The sequence below is a fragment of the Drosophila sechellia genome, chromosome 2L (genome assembly GCF_004382195.2).
Source record: "Drosophila sechellia strain sech25 chromosome 2L, ASM438219v1, whole genome shotgun sequence".
Taxonomy (NCBI): Eukaryota; Metazoa; Arthropoda; class Insecta; order Diptera; family Drosophilidae; genus Drosophila; species Drosophila sechellia.
Window position 1 is genome coordinate 23549950 of NC_045949.1, and position 18091 is coordinate 23568040.

At 37.5% G+C, this 18091-nt stretch overlaps 1 protein-coding gene and 1 pseudogene across 4 annotated transcripts in view; one reads left to right on the top strand and one right to left on the bottom strand.

Annotated features, from left to right (window-relative positions):
* Positions 1-18091, bottom strand: part of LOC116800190 (scavenger receptor class B member 1) — a 150149-nt gene that overhangs the window by 121104 nt on the left and 10954 nt on the right. The window lies entirely within an intron of this gene.
* On the top strand, positions 9125-10076 carry LOC6620535 (annotated as a pseudogene).

Sequence of the window (18091 nt, forward strand, 5' to 3'; positions counted from 1 at the left end):
TTTTTGAATGTAAAAAGAATGATTTTTATTTGGGTATGAATTAACTAATGGGTATACTTTATCATAAACTGAAACTGTGAAATTTTTATAATTTATAATGGAATGTCCATCACTGAGTAATTTTCTGTCAATTAATAAATCATAATCTTCTGAGAAATCATGTATATAAAATTGTTCAGGCCTATTAAAAATATTGTTACTGGATATGGTAATAAACTTGTTCAATATTATGGGATGTAAAAACATCTCATTTAGTGTTTTGAATTGGGATACTAAAGATCCTGTGTCAATGACACAGGATTGTATTGGTGTTGTCCGTGCTGGTAACCAAAAATTTCCGTTAGATTGAGAAATATTTTCATTTAATTGTGAAAGCGTTGTTAGTTGGTTACTGTCAGCCTGGGTTTGGTATGGATTGTAGTCAAGAAGTTCTTGTTCATAAAAGTGTGGATTACAGTTTGGGTCAGTTGGTTCATATTCTTGTGCGTCTTGTAGTCTAAGTTCGTCGATAGACATTCTTGATTGATCGCTGTCAGCTGGTCTAGGACGTTTAATAAGTTGATTAATGTTGAAATTGGGGTTATTAGTTATAGTTTGTTGCTTTTGTGGAAATGGATTCCTATTAAAATTAGGTTGGTCTCAATTAGGTCTCATGGATGGTCTGTTGAACATTCGTCGTTGTGGAGTTTGCATGAGTGGATATTGTGATTGAATGGGTGGATACTGGTATGGATTAGGAAAAGGCTTGTTGTTGATATGGTGGATATCTGGATTGATAGTAAGTTTGGAAGTTTGGGTATATTTTACTTGTATTTGCATGGAAAGTATTATTTTCAATTTTAGTTTAAATATTTTTTTTTCGAAATTTTGCTTCATATAAACATTTGCGTGTTCTTCATAAATCCCCTCATTTTGTGCTATGTTAATTAAGGTTCTTAAATCGGGAATTTCATGATGAGCCAAAATACAGAACAAATTAGTTGTTAATTTTGAATAAGTGCCTTAATAGAGTCCCTAATTGCTTGCAATTAAGGGTGAGGTCGGCATTATTACCTTCTAGATGTAGTTTAGTTATTAAGAGTTGACGCCTACTTTCAGCTTCCTCGCAGAATGCTCGTAAATTTCCTTTATATGGTGTCTCTCGGAAATTTTCCAGAAGTTTGAAAATTGGCGTTTGGGGTTTGTATTTAACAATTAACCCTGACCTCAAGCTGAGTCAGTCCTCGATGTTTATTACTTGTCAATCTATGTTTCGTTCTACAGCTCCGAGTAAAATGCGTGATTGTCGCTGGTCGTTATCGTAATCCACTCTATCTTACGTTCATTAAAGCGCTGATGGATCTCCATTAAATGGGAAAATGTCTTTCAGCTGTCTTCGCGCTTCACTTAGGTTGTTTTCGTTTAGGGTTACGAGTTGTGGTGCGGCAATCTTAGGTTGTTTTGTTTAGGTTGTATTTTGTTTTAGTTTTATTTCGATAGAGTTTATTAAGTTTTCACGTTTTATTCTTCTGGACTTTTTTATTGTTTTGATTTTTGCTTTTCTTATTTGGTAGCTTACTTGAAAAAATGTTTACTTTTCTAAAATTTTATTATTTGTAATGTTTCTCTCCCCTGCCGTTGGACTTATGGAATGAATTTTATATGGGGATTTTCTTTGTTTTCTTCTACTTTATTGGGCAAACCGAAATGGATTTAAAATCCAAGTTGAAGTAACGAAAATCACAAGCGTAATTGTAATTGTAATTGTTCACGTCTAGCATAATATAAAAGTTAATTTATTTTCCACTCGCGGTTCTTTTCTTGTTCGGATACCGACTGCGCCAGTAAAATAGTTTTTGTTTTGACTCAAATAAATGATCCGTATTTAACTAAGATCAACGCCGAAATAAATAAAAACTTCGAATGAATCCGCTTTGTGTTTTTATTAATTGAAAGTCGGCTCAAGACTGAAACAAATGGTGTGAGAAAATCTTAGATTTACTGGGTTAGTGGGCTTAAGGGGTTTACTTGATCTGCGCGAGAGCGCTTCTTGCTTCTGCTTATGTGCATACATATGGAACAAGAATTCTTATGTAGTACGTGGCTATGTGCCTGCCCAGTGGCTGGGTTTTGGTTACGGCTTGAGTGGATGCGCAATATCGGGAAATGTTTGTTTATTTAAGGTGGAATCGATACGGCGGACCACCGCGGTCGATCTTTTTTATAAGTAAGTTATGATGAAGACATCATGAAGACATTATGAGTAAGACATGTATGCTACATACATATATTCTTAATCGGGATTAATAGCCCTGTCGATCTTGCTCTGTATCTCCGTATGAACGTCGAGATCTCAGGAACTATAATAGCTAGGATGTTGAGAATAAGCATACAGATTGTAGTGACATAGATGTTTGTTGACCCATGTTGCCACGCCCACTCGAACGCCCACAACACGCTTAAAACTGCCATGCCCATACTTTTAAAAAATGTTTTGATATTTTTAATATTTCATAGTCTTGTAAAATTTATCGGTTCTGCAAGCAAATTTTGGCTCGCCCACAAACCGCCCGAAACGATCACGTACACACTTTTCTATCGATATTCCAAAACAATCATAAATTTCGCGTTCGCATATTAACTAATGGGTATCTGATAGTATCTGATAGGTAGGGAACTCGACTATAGCATTCTTTCTTGTTTGTAATAAGAAACGTTTTGTATTCCACAACTGGGAAAGGATACGGCACTCAAACCAAATGTCTTACGTTTAGGACCCGAAGCACAGAAAATTGACACCGTTCCCAAAGTGGAAAAGTCAGTCGGTAAATTGTCAATCGGTGCATAAAACCGATTCAGCAACCAATAACAAGGATATCAGTTGCACTTATGGACAAAGTAGTCGAGAAATTTGTATTGATATTATTGAGCCAGTAATAGGTCATTCTCTCTTGATATTACCCATGGAATTTACATTCATAAGGAATGGTGACATCAGGATTTGCATAGATATGAATATAAAGCAAGAGAGAATTATCCACCGCCTGTATTTAAGCCATTAAAGGCGAAATTAAGGGGAGCTAACTACTTCACACGATCCTAAAAACTTATTGTCATAAGATTGAGCTAGAAGAATCCAGCCGGAAAATAACCACGCTCATAACCCCGATTAGGTTAGTCAGGTACAACAAATTTATGTTTGGTGTTAACTCGGCTCCTACAACATGCTAAAATGTTATAAACGATATCTTTGGGAAAAACGAAAAATTGCTTGACTCAGTACAAAAAATGAAAGATATTCTGAAGGTAAACAATGTAATCTTGAATGATGAAAAATGTGTTTGGAAAGCACAGTAAGTTAAATTCTTGTGGTACATTTTATCAGATCCCGAAAAGGTGAAAATGATTCTTTTATTCATAAACCTCAAAAACAAGATGGAAAATCGAAGGTTCTTAAGACGCTACATAGTTTGGCAAATACATCCCCGTCGTACAAAGCAGGAAAAACGGAGATTGCTAAAAAGGGAAATTAAATTTAACTGGGGCGAGAATATGAAGTCCTAGAGCTCTATTTAGCAAATATTCCGAGATTATTATATTTTAAGCGAAACAATAAAAAAGGATTAGAAGCAGATGCCAGTCCAGTTGCGCTAGGATCAGAACTTCTTCCATTCGACACCACCGACGATGCGAAGATTGTTCCGTTTGCAAGCCGTAACTTGTAGAAGTAGAAAAATGGTACCGACTGAGAAAGAGAGCCTGGCTGTAGTGTGGGGAGTCAAGTTATATTTTTATTTAGCCGGACTAGAATTCAAATTGGTGACTGACCAAAAGCCGTTAAAAATCGTCTTTAAGAATGATTTTATTCCGACATGCCTTTAAATTGAAAGTAATCTTCAAAGCGGGTAAGGAGAACATTTGGTATGCTCTATCCCGACTATGCGAGTTTCCACCAATTGTATACATTGTCCCTACATCTTAAACATGGGAGACCTGCATTGACCTGTTTGGATGCAATCTTCTGGGATGCTGGTGCATATAACAGCTTCTAACTATTTGTTTCAAATGGAAAATACGACCTTTGTTTATCGACTATTTTTCCAGATATACGGAGTTAAAATTTGTACAGACAATAACATCGGAATCAGTTGGGGCCATGAACAAATATTTTATATATTTATGCCCAACTCTCGTAACGAATGCTAGACACTTAAAAAACTTTCAGATGCCAACCACAGAGATACCATGTCAACACCCTATGGAAGAAATCTCCGCATACACCAACACATCGTCTGGACCTGGGTTGAACCTCAAGTTGGTCAACAAAGGAGCTATGTGGGAACCGGAAGGTGAATTGTCCCAAAGTGATTAGGGCAAAGCTATCACATTTTTCGCAGCTATCACAAAACTAGGGTAATTTCCAGAGGATGGAAAAATGCCTGATGTCTGACCCTCTACGTAACCCTTTTTCAGCGCATCAGATCGGTTTTTAAGAGAATCATGGAGCTATTGAAGACGTCAATCGAATAACATCAGAAATATGAATTGCTTTCGAAAACAGAAGTATTTCAATATTTATTCAACAGGCAACGCTGTTCTCTGAAATAATAATAAAGCAATAAAGGAAATCCTCTGGTAAACATTATAGGTAGCCAGAGTTATTATTGTGTTCATTCGCCATATATGTTGTAGAAGGTGTCTCATTACATTCCAGTACGTTACGTTTTAGAAGAGCGAATTTGAATTTAAAAACAAGTTCGCCGATTCAATTTCAACTTGTTCCAGTGGGTTTGTAGAGGCGTCCAGTCTGTGGAGTATCTCTTTCGAGTTGGACTACCTGTTACGTACTTTAAAGGCTCACAATGCGTGACAAGCAATCAGTATGAAGACAGAGAATAGGGGACGATTCTTTACGATGTGACTAAACGCGATAAGAACTCAGTGCGTATCGTCCACGGGTTAAGACAACGATCGGCCTGGAACCACCTATGCCGACCACTGACTCCACTGTCCCTTTCAAGCACGACAGGTCCTTGTTTCACCACTTCAAGGATCGATCTACACTTGTATTGCTCGTCTGTGTCCTGCCCGACACTTTCATAGTTGTTTTTCGCTGACCGCCACTTCCACCGTGCGTTCTCGATTCGTGACCTTCTCCGCGCGTTCTAACTCACTGTCTATCTTCGACTCCGTTCCGACTGAAAATCGTACTTATGGCTCCTCGCGTGTTGTGATCCCGGCCGCGGGGATCCCGTTCCTTCCCCTTTTGCGCACTGCCCGTTCGGGTACAATGTCCAACTAATTTTCCGTTAGTTCACGGTGTGTCCGCTTTGAGCGTGTTCAAAGTCCTCACCGGTACCGTTCGTCCTTCGGTCCCATAGCCGGCTTCAAGATCCAGCGCGGTACCGTTATTTCACAGTCTCCCGCTTTGCCGGGTTCCAACGTCCATTAATTCCCGTTCGACCTGATCGCCCTTGTTACTTTTCGCATTCCAGCCGTCTTCGCCGTTGCGAGGCCGGTCCCCGCTTTAAGACTGCTCACAAAACAATAACGAAAAGAACACTTCTCTTATTGATACCGGAAGCAAATATAATTTAATAACATATGCTACTTACAATAAGCCTAACAAGTCAAAATTAAGTGACTCGGGTTTGGTAAGTCAGACAAAACTGGATCAAACCTTCAGTATCGTTTGAGCATAAAGTGCATAATTTGAAACAAATGATTGGCTATTCTAGCAGAGTTTTGCAATCAATCACAAGTTACAGCACACAATGACAGAGTAAGTTGTACAATGATCGATATTCTATTGTAGAAAACAACACTATACTTCCATGAAGCAAGGTCTTTTGCACAACGAGAGCGAACTCGTAGCTGTTCCTGCGGCTATGCAAGGAGATATCATTAAACAAGCACATGAGCACAGCTTTTTTTCAGTCAAGAAGGCTAAAGACGTAATTGGGAAAGATTGAAAAGAAGATCCTGAAATGCATACGCTGCTGCATACCATGAATTGTAAGCAACAGTTTACACTGCTTCACCTAACCTAATCCGACCAAATCAAGACCATTGCAAGATTTTAAGATCAAAGCAATACGACGTCAAAAATATGGGCGTAGAGTGGGCGTGGCAAAATTTTCGTTTCAAAATATCAACAGGGTGCTGCGGGCAGTATCTTTTATAACATTAATATTAAGTTCATCAATATTTGAACTTATAAGTCAAAAACACTTTCGATCTGGAATTGTTATTGTAAGGTATTATAAGTCATTATCATAAGACGGTCACACTTAAGCACATGCATGTCGTGTAAATGCTTGTACGGGGTCAGATAGTAAAATTATAATATTGAAAATGCGGGAAAGTTGTCCTCTGCTACCCAGAGCGCATACCCTTTACTTACAAGTTTCTTTGCCTATATCGCGGTTGGAGAACCCGATTTCATGAGGCATAAGGGTATATACAAATACAAAACAAATGCGTTTTTTTAAACTACAATTTTTACTTTCTGGGGCTTTTACTAAATTCTGTTAAAAGTTTGTTATTAAATTCATCCAAGTCGTCAATAATTAGTCATCGATGACTCATAAATTGCGTGCTGAATCGAATCAAGAACAGTCATCTCAGATGGATTTGTTTCCTTACAGCGCCACATTTGTTGCCAAAGCTCAATTTCATTTTTCAGGCTGGGTAAATCGTAAAACTGAGAAATTATTTCGCAACTTTTTATAAGTGTGTCTGCTGACATTATTTCCATTTTTGCCGGATGTAAATAGAACAAAGAAAATGATACATTATTCTTAACGGAAAACCGATTATCGAGTAAGGAATAGTCAATGACCTCCTCCACTACTCTGAGCTATTTTCAGCTGGGTGGTTTTTTCGGTGACATTGCGTGCTAAATATACTGGGAAGTGGTGTTATATCCTCCTCCAACCAAATTGTCTCTGCAACGACTGTTGCATCTCTTAATACTTCATCCGTTATACTATCAGGATCATCTCTATGGCTTCTTAACAAGTGTATTATGCGTTTAATGTGCTGAGAGGCATTGACCGCATCCAAAGCCGTTGATTGAAGCATGTTGAATACCGGCTCCAGCATCGCCGAGTATTTCGCAATTTTCGTTAGACACATAATAAATGTTATTCTGGAAGCAGCGCTATAAAGCCAGAAGGCAATATTTCGGGTAGCAGCATTGCCATCAGGTGACAACCCTTGCAATGCTTCCATTATATCGCCGAAATTTTCCTTAAAACGTTTGATAGCCTTGTATTTTTCGATCTATCTCGTTTCACAAACCTTGGATATGTTGGGAATTATATTCCTTCTCAGAACAGACTCGCGGAAAAATGTAATAATGTTTTTCGTTTTTCCAATGGTTTTCCGAATATCTGGCAGTGCATTAAGGACGTTGATGACTAAATTTAGGTTATGCGACGAACAATGAAAATATAAAGCTTTCTTGTTTTTATTGCGTAAGATTGCCTGCACACCGCCCTCCTTTCCAGCCATTGTTGAGCAGCCATCCAATCCCAGTCCAACGCATTTGTCAGGATTGAGATCTGCTTTAGTTAAGAAATCGTAACTAGCATTAGCTTTTGCATTTAGCATTTGGCAACCAACGTTTTTATTTCCACAAGCCCGACAAACGATTCTTGGACTTCGTTTTTGCCTTCATGAAAATACCTCAACCCTACTGACAATTGCTCTGTTCCAGACACATCAGCAGCTTCATCAGCTATAACGACATATGCGTATGCATTTTGAACTAATTGTATAAACTGTTTTTTTTAGGACTTCACCACAAAGGCTGATGATTTCATTTTGAATTTCAACTGATCGAAATCTTACATTTCTTTTTCCATGCTCCATATGCTCTTTTCAAACATTGTCTCCAGCGTCTATTCTAAGCTTGTATAAGTCCTCTACAATTCCTTCACCGAAGTGCTTGCCTCGCAACACCATTATAGATGTAATTACCTTTCTATTTTTTTGGGAGTATTTATTTATTTGTGCGTCCACAGGCACATTCTCTAGAAATAATCTAGCAGCTTCTTGCCGTCTTATGAAAGTGGTGTTCCAAGTGTTATTTTCTATGTTCGTAGAAATCTTTAAACTTGCAAAATGACTTAACGACAAAAGAACCCAATACTCCGTGAAATGAATTGGGATTTGGCGGAAATAAAGCGCGATATTTGCAAAAGGAACATTTTTGGCAAAGTGAATATACCAAACATGGCGAATACGCTTCTAACCACGCATAGTTGAATTTTCTTTTTAAATTCTTTGCGTCCAGGAAAAAATTATACGTCTTGGGCGGTGTCAAGCATTTTTTGAGCAGTTCGGTCTTTTTTTCATAGGATAAGAGCGATGAGCACCAACATATCGGCCAATATAGTTTTCATTGCAATCATCCTGGGCTAAATCTTCCGATAAGTTTGGTCTTGCCATTTTGGTTGAAGTGACCGCAGCACCTTTAGATATACCAATACCTATGTAAGTCGGGAGCAGGCACAGCTCTCTCAATTTCGTTTTCGTTTCTTCGTTTCGTTTCTTTTTTGTCATCGTCATTGTTGTTACTTTCTCCACCTTTCGTCACACTTTTTTGCTAAAAAGCCAACCAATAAAATATTTACGAACTTTGTAAAATAATAGCGCCAAAACAGAAACATTGATTTCTGAGGTCAACTCATACCTATTTACTTATCATAATCGGGCCTGCCTTAGTTCAACGCTTTTACTTGTTTGTTACTTGTTACTATATACGTACTTACCAAAAAATTTTCTTATGTCCATTGTTTGTACGTGCTGGGCTTATGCAACAAAATGTTTTTATTTCCAGAAATCGTTTCACAATTGAATTGAATTGCAAGCTTGGTACAAGTGTATAACGCAACACTTTAAGGCTAGATACGCGCGCTGTCAACCATGATCCAACAGCACAGGTCCCGCCGATCTCCGTCTGAAATTCGTCGTGTTCTGCACTGCCCACAATCGAATCCATTTTCCATGCATGTGGCGGGACCTGTGTAGTTGGATCATGCTGTTAACGGCACTTTTCCAATCAACGCGCACAAACTCCCGTTTCGTATCGTTTCAACATCTGGCAAGACTGGCAGAGCGGAGCGCAGCTAGCGTCTGATATCAGCGTTTAGAACTGTGTGGCCTTCAATCGCAGCTGCAGAGCAGGCCAAAGGTCACTGGCTGTCTATCCGGAGCGCGGGATGGCCACTCGGCCTGTGTCATTGGCAATAGTATGTACATCTTCGGTGGATTCGTCGATGAGATCAATGAGCTCAGCAGCGATGTGCATTCCTTTAATCTGGACACCATGGAGTGGCGATATGTTCAGACATTTGGCGTACCGCCCAGCTACAGAGATTTTCATTCGTCGGTGGCCTATGAGCAGGAGCGCATGTACATCTTTGGCGGGCATGGCGACTAGCACAGTCCGTACCACAGCCAGGAGGAGACCTACTGTCACGAGATCGTCTACCTGGACATAAAGTCTTCGGTGGCTATAATGGCCTGCTGGATCAGCAATTCAACGATCTGTACACCTTCGATTCGCGCACCAAGCTGTGGAACCTGATACGGGCCAACGGCAAAGCGGCGACGGCGCAGCGGGGACAGTGCGCCATTGTGATCGGCACTAGGATGTTTCTGTTTGGCTTCACCAGTCCGAGGAGCGGCTCCTCCAGCTCGCTGGCAGCTGTTTCACCCACTCAAGAGGCGGGCAGAGTTCTACCGCCCAGTGCGGCGCTTATCGACTACAGCGATCTGCATGTGCTCGACTTTGAGTCCACTCTGAAAACCCTGGCCACCATGGTGGTGCTCAAGCACATCAAGACATCTCGGAGCTGCCAAGGAGCTTACGCTCGGACCTGCAGATGCTGACACAGCCGAACAGTATTATCCGGCCCATCAACCAAGCCTTCTAGCGTCCAAAGCCGTAAGGAAATAGCCGGAGTCGACTGCCACAAAATGGAATGAGGTGGAAAAGGGTGTATCATCGAGGAGCCACTAGTCCGGTTCTTTGTATTTGAGCTCGAATAACATTTACGGGAGGGATGACGAATGGAGGACCTGAGCGAACGAGGGAGAAGCCCCAGTAATTACAAACTAGAAACTTGCTTTTAGAAACTTCTGATAGCTGCTAAATAATACACAATAATTATGACTATTCGAATATAGAATATACTTCATGAAACATTAAAAATCGTCCTTAAATGATACACAATAATTATGACTATGCGAATATAGAATATAATTCATGAAACTTTTATAAATCGTCTTTTCGCCAAACCGCCAGAAAATGAATATAATATCTCAAACTCATTAAAAACAAAACTTAAAACCCAGTAGAAAATTTTCTGCAAAATCATCTTCCAACACTGGAAACTCCTAGTGAAAGCACGTAGCAAACAGCTTATGTATGGGAAGCAGATCGATAGAAGTGGAGGCAGGTTGACTAAGAGAATAAGAACAGTATATAGCGTAAATAAACAAAGGGAAGTTTGCCTAAGTTTGCCTGCCTATTACGTCAGCAAGATATAACATTTCTTTAACATTCCTTTTAGGTAGAGGAGGGGGCAGCTGCCCTCCATTGCCCTACCCTGGCGACGCCCTTGTGTCCTACATAGCTTGTGGAGTCCACACTCACCGTTATGTGTTTCTAGGGCAAATCTAAGGCGAAACACAACGAAGGCAAAGGCAAATGCAAAGGCAAAAAGACGAAAGGCAAAGGTAAAGGCATGCAGAAAAAGGCATTTACGCATTGTGGCTGATGAAAGCATTACTCTGATGAATGCAATTACAAAGGCTATGACTGTCGTAATTGTGGCAAAAGGGGGCATCGGGCAACAGTTTGTAAATTAAAATCTGTAACTCATGTTTCAAAATTAAATAATTTAAATGTTAACTCAAATTTATTTAGTAAATTAATCAAAATTTTCAGTATTAAAAGTGGCTTCAACTACTACTATTTGTGATGCATATACGTTACCTGTTGATGAATGTCACATGAAAGTTGTTTGCGGCACTGGTGCACCTTGCACATTTATTCCAAAAGCAACATATGAAAAAGCAATTATGAAGCGGACACTAATTGTTGGTGCGTACGATGCAATGATTGAATATCGAGGCATAAAAAAAAAAACAAATGATAGTCGTAGTTACAAATACAACGAGTCCAGCTTAGCTTGGTAGGACATTTTTAAGAGCCTTTTACTTTGATTAAACAGCATAAATGTGAACGAGCAATACTCTTTATTTAAAACCGATTTAGGTTTATTCAACGCAAGTAAAGTAACATTGCATTTAAACCAATATTTTTCAAGCCAAGGCAGTTACCACTAGCCTGGAAAGATACAATTGAACAAAAGCTAAGAGATTTAATTGACTTAGGTGTTTTAGAGCACGTTAACAGTTCTGATTGGGGAACTCCATTGGTGCCAATTTTAAAACCAGATGGTGATATTAGAATATGTGGTGATTATAAATTACTTTAAACAAATGTCTGATTGATGTTAGTTACCCATTGCCGAGAATAGACGACATATTTTATATTCCCTTCAAGGACGCACATTATATACAATGCTTGATTTAAGCAACGCAAATCTTAACTAAGATGTACTTGGAGCACACACATTGGTATTTTAAAAGTAAAGCGATTACCTTTTGGTATAAAGACAGCAACAGCTATTTATTTATTTATTTACTTTGCAAGGCTTAGTAGTTTATCAAGATTATATTACTGTGACTGGTGCTAGTTTGCAGAAACATATAATAAATTAAAAAAATGAGCTTAGAAGGTTGAAGTCAGTAAAACTTAAATAAGTAGGTAACTTAAATTAAATGTCAAAAAATGTGAATTTTTCGTGTCCAAGATCCGTTATATGGGACTTTCTATCGATAAAAACGGTCTGAGCAAGAGCAAAGACAGCTTTTTTTATAACATCTGGACGATTGCAAAGGTGGACATTAATCTTATCTGGTTTTCAATTCTTAATTGAACACATTAATGGTTTGTCGAATGAAGCAGATAGCTTGTCATCATAATTCCGCAAATCGGAGTGATTGATAAGAATGATGATTTTAATTATGTCAACTTTAAACAATCAAACAGTCCATGCACATTGAATTTCACGAGTATTGCTCGTGAATCACGACATGATTCGATCTTGTCAAAAGTTTGTGAATCTTTAAAATTTGGATCACTACAAAAATTAAATAAAAATATATTTTGTACTTCATCAATAATGCCAATGAATTGCCTGTAGAATATGACTGTATAATGTGGGGTCATCGGGTCACTATCCCAACTAAACTTAGGCAACAGATTCTACAAGAATTTCATAAGTCACATCTTGGTATGCTGAAAAGCAAAAGCTCATACGTATGGTGGCCAAATATGGATTTAGAAATTGAAAAGTTGATTAGAAAATGTATTCCGTGTCAGGAGCAACAACCAAGCCCAGAAAAGTCTTCATTAATTCCATGGAAAACAAATGGACAAATTTCAATATTTCAACCTATAAGTCAAAAAAAGTTGCGATCTGGAATTGTTATTGTTAGGTATTATAAGTTTATCATAAGACGGCCACACTTAAGCACATGCAAATAATCAAACCCATAAATTTAGCAATCTGCCCCAGTTGATAAACAAATTTCAAACTCCAATCTCAGCATCATTGCCTTAACCCTTGTTTTAGTCGCCAACACTTAGCCACGCTTTGCCCTTGTTTTTGTCGCTAACACTTAGCCACCCGATAAATAACCAAAATTAAAGTAAACACAACCTCCACTTGGAGACCAAGCCATGAACAACTTATTGAGCTTCAATCAAACTGGACCAGTCAGCAAATTTCAATTTCACAATGCACTGTGGTCCAGAAGTCGATTTTTTTGGCATAAAGTCTAAAAATTGAGCTACAGACTTGAAACTTTGTACATTTTGTTGTTAAATCACAAATAGCTTGCGCACAAAATTTGGAGTCTGTGCGACCACGCCCTCTCTTGCCTCCCATATTAACTACTGGAATGACTCAGGAGTCAACGAAATTTCATTGTTTTTTTTTTTTTAAAGGTGTGTATATTGTTGTTTTAAAAATAATCGCCCTCTTCTTCTTTTAGTTCTACATTATAAATTTCCGAATCTGAACTCGAATCAGAATCAGAATGTGAATCCAATATTTTGTCTCATGGATCAGGTTTAAAATTAGACTGTATTTCCAAAAGACTTATACGGCCTTCGGAAGTGGTTTTTCCTATTTTTTCTCTCTCTTTCTTTTAAACAAATTGTTGATAATATTGGCTCCGAGGAATCAATCGCTCTGAGGAAAATATCACTCATCCTATTGATCCGACTATTTTTCCTTGCATGTGATAGTCGGTCCCTTTTGTAAAGTTTATTCCAGTCTTCGCTCGCATTTTCAGTTTCCTTCTTAATCTTTCTCCTGCATTTTGGTAAGATAAGTTTCGGCGTCCCATTTGCTGGGGTGTCTTGGAGTTTTCAAAATCACTAACAAGAATTGTTATCTTAGACGCCATCCACTTGGTATGTTTGGAAATAAATCGGTCTAGTTGTCTGTTTCACTCGGGCAGTTTTCTTTTAATAAATAATTCAAAATTTACTATTTTTTTGTCAATCTCTTCTGTCTTTTTCGATTCCTGATTATTGTTGTTGATTGCGGAATAAACGTAATCCGAAACATAATTTATTTGCCTATTGTTACGCCTCCAAATGTCCAGGAGGTCGCTATGTCTGAACTCGAACTTGAACTAAAATCAAATTTTTAAGAAAACGAGCAAAAATGGCCAAAGATATTACTTTACCGTGAAAGACAATAGTTAAAGGTACAAACTGACGTTTTTAACTTTTGTCAGAAATTGTCAGAAAATTAGTTATACTCCACGAAACACAGGGGACACGTTAGAATTTTCTGTTAAAATACACATAAATTGGATGTCACACAACATAAAAACAGTACAACTATACATATATTACCTACATAAATTAAAAACATCACACCTTGGCATTTATTTTCCATATTTTACTATAATTTTTGGATGCGTATTAACGATTGTACTACGTGCAAAAGTAAGCAAATAATTTGGCTGGAATTGCATTCTCTCAATCAGCTGTTTAACACTGCACCTTTTAAAGCTCATAAAAAGATTTAGTGAAGCTTTCGGTCAATTTTGTTTTTGGTTTTTATTTATATAATATATAATTATATAATAATTGCTAAATTACGATATATTTCCATAAAAATTTAGACTTTATGCCAAAAAAAACGAATTCTGGACCATAGGGCAATGTAGTGAAACAACTTCAGCTAAAGCTTTTATCCTAAACATAACTGAAAGTTCAAAAAGTTCAAATAAAAATCTTCTGACCGAGGTTGATTGGATCAGGATTAAGGATTAGAAGATCAGACTGATTCAGTCTGATCGGGACGATATCGTGAACGGCTTCAAAACAAAGTCAAGCAAGTAATAAAGTTTCTTGTAATAGTATAAGTGAAAAAATCTATCACCGCCTAAAATATAAAAACTATTTTTTTAAATAATTAAATAGTAACTTTTGAAATTTGTAACATAAATTTTCCAAAAAAGGAAAATACATATTAAAAATATATTTCATAAAATAATACAAATATAGATAGTTAAAAGTTCATATTTGTAAAATAAATACAAATATGAGACCAGCTCAATGCAAAATTAATTTTATGAGACACGACGTGCGGTCATAAGCACCTACGAATCGATGTCTACTGGACAATGTCTAACACGTCGCAAGCTGAATATTCTAATGACAATTGTTTTAAGTCATTTTTGAAATTTATTTTGTAATATTATGTACATATATTCAGCTATTACTATTTCTAAGCTATATTTAAATAATAATAACGTTAAGGCAATGCAAAGAACGCTATCAACATGTTTTGCAGCTATCACAAAATTAGGGTAATTTCCAAAGGATGGAAAACTGTATGATGACCCTGATAATCCCCTACGTAACCCTATTTCAGCGCACCAGGTCGGTTTTTAAGAGAATCATGCAGCTATTGAACACGTCAATCGAATAACATCAGAAATATGAATTGCCTTCGAAAAACAGAGTATTTCAATATTTATGGATGTGTCTCAGCAGTAACATTGACATTATTCAAAGGGCTTAATCGAAGTTACAGAGAACAATCACTAGAGCACCCTGGCTTATCCGAAATGAACATATGAAAAGAGACCTGAGAACCGTCAGAGAAGAGATAACTCGACAAAAACATAAGTGCATTAGCAAATTAACGTTAAATCCCAACAACAACGAGAATTCCAGCGCGGGTTGGCGACCGATTCTGACATCGCCGCAGCGAACACAGTTCAGAAAATATAAATAAATATTTAACATTAATAAAATTTGTAGTCTCATAATTTTTGATAAATAAATAAATAATTAAAGCAAAGTTATGTTAAAACAAAGGAGAATGCTATAGTCGAGTTCTTCGACTATCAGATATCCGTTATTCAACTATTGCGAATGCGAACGCTAAATTTCATCATTTCTGGGACATCGATAGATATTGGGGAATAAAATGAATACAATTTAAAAATCGATAGATATTTACACGACTAATAAAATTATGAAAAAATATCGAAATATTTTTCAAAAGTCTGGCTGTGACAGTTTTGGATGGTTTGTGGACGTTAGAGCGGGTGTGCCAACATGGGTCAACAAACTTTCGCTGCGCCAAGTCTCTAGAGCTCAACAAGGTACGGACATGGCCAGATCGATTGGGCTATTGATCCTAACTAAGAATATGTATACTTTATTTGGTCGCAAACGTTTCCTTCTGCCTGTTACATAGTTTTCAACGAATCTCGTGTACCCTTTTACTCTTTTACTCTACGAGTAACGTATACAAAAGAAACAAGGAAGCATGCTTGAAGCATTGAATAGAAAGCTTATTATACTGCTTTATAATGCATTTAGTTTTTAGATAAATAATAATAATAAATAATCCGATGATTAACAATTGCTTACATACTTACAATCGTGAATTTTCGGGTCAGACCGAAACATGTTTTGTATATAAACAATTTCTGCAAAAATAGTTGAACCTTTTTCACTTACATTTTAAGTAAACAATGCAGTCTTTTTAATAGATAATAATAATATACAATTTCGAACTAATAGGAATTGTTAAGGATTTGGGTCGGGTCCCACAGCTGCCTGCTGGTTCCAAAATTTGTTAAATGTAAAAGTGTCAACTTTGAAGACACAATTTACCTTATTTGTGCGATAATATTTGGCTAAGCGTTCTCCTGTTAAACTAAACATAATCATTTGAAATCTCTACACACATAAATCGTCTTTCATTAGCTTATTAGCTCAACATGTTTGTGACCCCGACGTGATTTGAGTACTAGGTAATACATTGTGTATACAAAGCTGTTTACGGCTCTAAATTTGATTATATCGCTGTTGTTGCAGTGTGTTGTTGAACAACAATATTGCTTAGCCATATTCATATGAACTTAAAGGCAATAAAAGCAATTCCGTTGGTAACGCAAATTTCATATACATGTAGGAATCAGAACCACGCAAGAAGAGCAAATTGGCCGACGCGGAGTGGTCGTCAGTTACAATAATGCCACAAGAGAGCGTGAGAGAATGGAGAGATAAATAAAATTAACGAGCAGTCGGTGACGAGATGTGTTACGCACATGAATCAAACATTTTTGTAAACTCAATAAAGTTAAAAACCACACACATACGTTTTGTTAATTATTAATAATATAATAAACAATTATAATAATACAACGTCGTCGCAGGAGTTTTTGTCATTAAATGGAAAACTGGGGCCACAATTTTGGGGGCTCAACCGGGATATTTGCAAGATCTGTCATCAAACGAAATTGTGTGTAAAGTGTGTGATATTAAAGAAATTATAAAACTCTGATGCGAAAACAAGAAGGCAAAAGGATTTGCAAAAAAAAAAAACAATTTAGATGGGCTATTTGCATCAGTAACATCTAATAATGTGCAGATAGGTCAACGTGTTGGGCGTAAACGGAATCCAGGTTAAGGTGGGAAGGATGGCCAAGTAGAAATTCTTAATTTAGAATGGTTATGGTTTACATTGAAGGATGTTAATAAAGGTGTATCACAGTTTTCGGGAAAAGTATCTGTACGCGTTAATGAAATTGGCCAAGCCAATTGATTTGATGATGAGAGCGTGATCGAATACTTTGTTGAAGGTATTCCAGACTGCAAGGTGAACAAGGCTTTATTATATCAAGCGAAAACTATGAGGCAGTTAAAAATTCAGATTAAAGCATATCAGAATATGAGATCATCGGTAAAGCAAGTCAAGTATAACTCTCAGGTCATTAAAGGTGAGAAAAATGTAGCTAAAGTAGTTGAGAAGGTTAGAAAATGTTTTAACTGTGGGGATGAGTCACACGTAAAAACAGATTGTCAAATGCAATCAACCAGGATAGGACGGTCCAATGCAATGTGGACATGGTAGCCAAACAGGAAAAGAACATAAATTTAGTACAGGTTAAGTTAAAAACAACTTTACTCAGTAAACCAGTTTCGACCATTCGGACGCTTCTAAGCTTGGGTTCGGCGCAGTCCTGTTGCAAAGGGATAGAGGAGACAGTCATTTACATCCCGTCGTGTACATGAGTCAAAAGACGAAGTCGCGTAAGGAAAAATGTCACTCATACGAACTGGAAGTTCTAGCAGTCATTGCAGCACTGACAAAATAGCGTGTGTAGGTGGGCAATGTTTTGACAAGACTATGACAACGAAATCAACATCGATCAGGAACAAAGACGAGGCATTCAGAAGAGAAAGGACGAGAAGCAGTACCAGGCAGTACAGGAACCAAGCCAGAAGAACAAATAGGCCGAGAGGCGCGGAGTGGTCGTCGGTTCTAATAACGCCATAAGTGCGTGAGAGAATAGAGAGAAGAGAGATGAATAAAATTGACGAGCAGTCGGTGCCAAGATCTCAAGCGTAACACATGAACCACACCTTTTTGTAAGCTTATTAAAGTTAAAAAAAATGTATTTGGCTCAATCTGAACAAATATCGCCC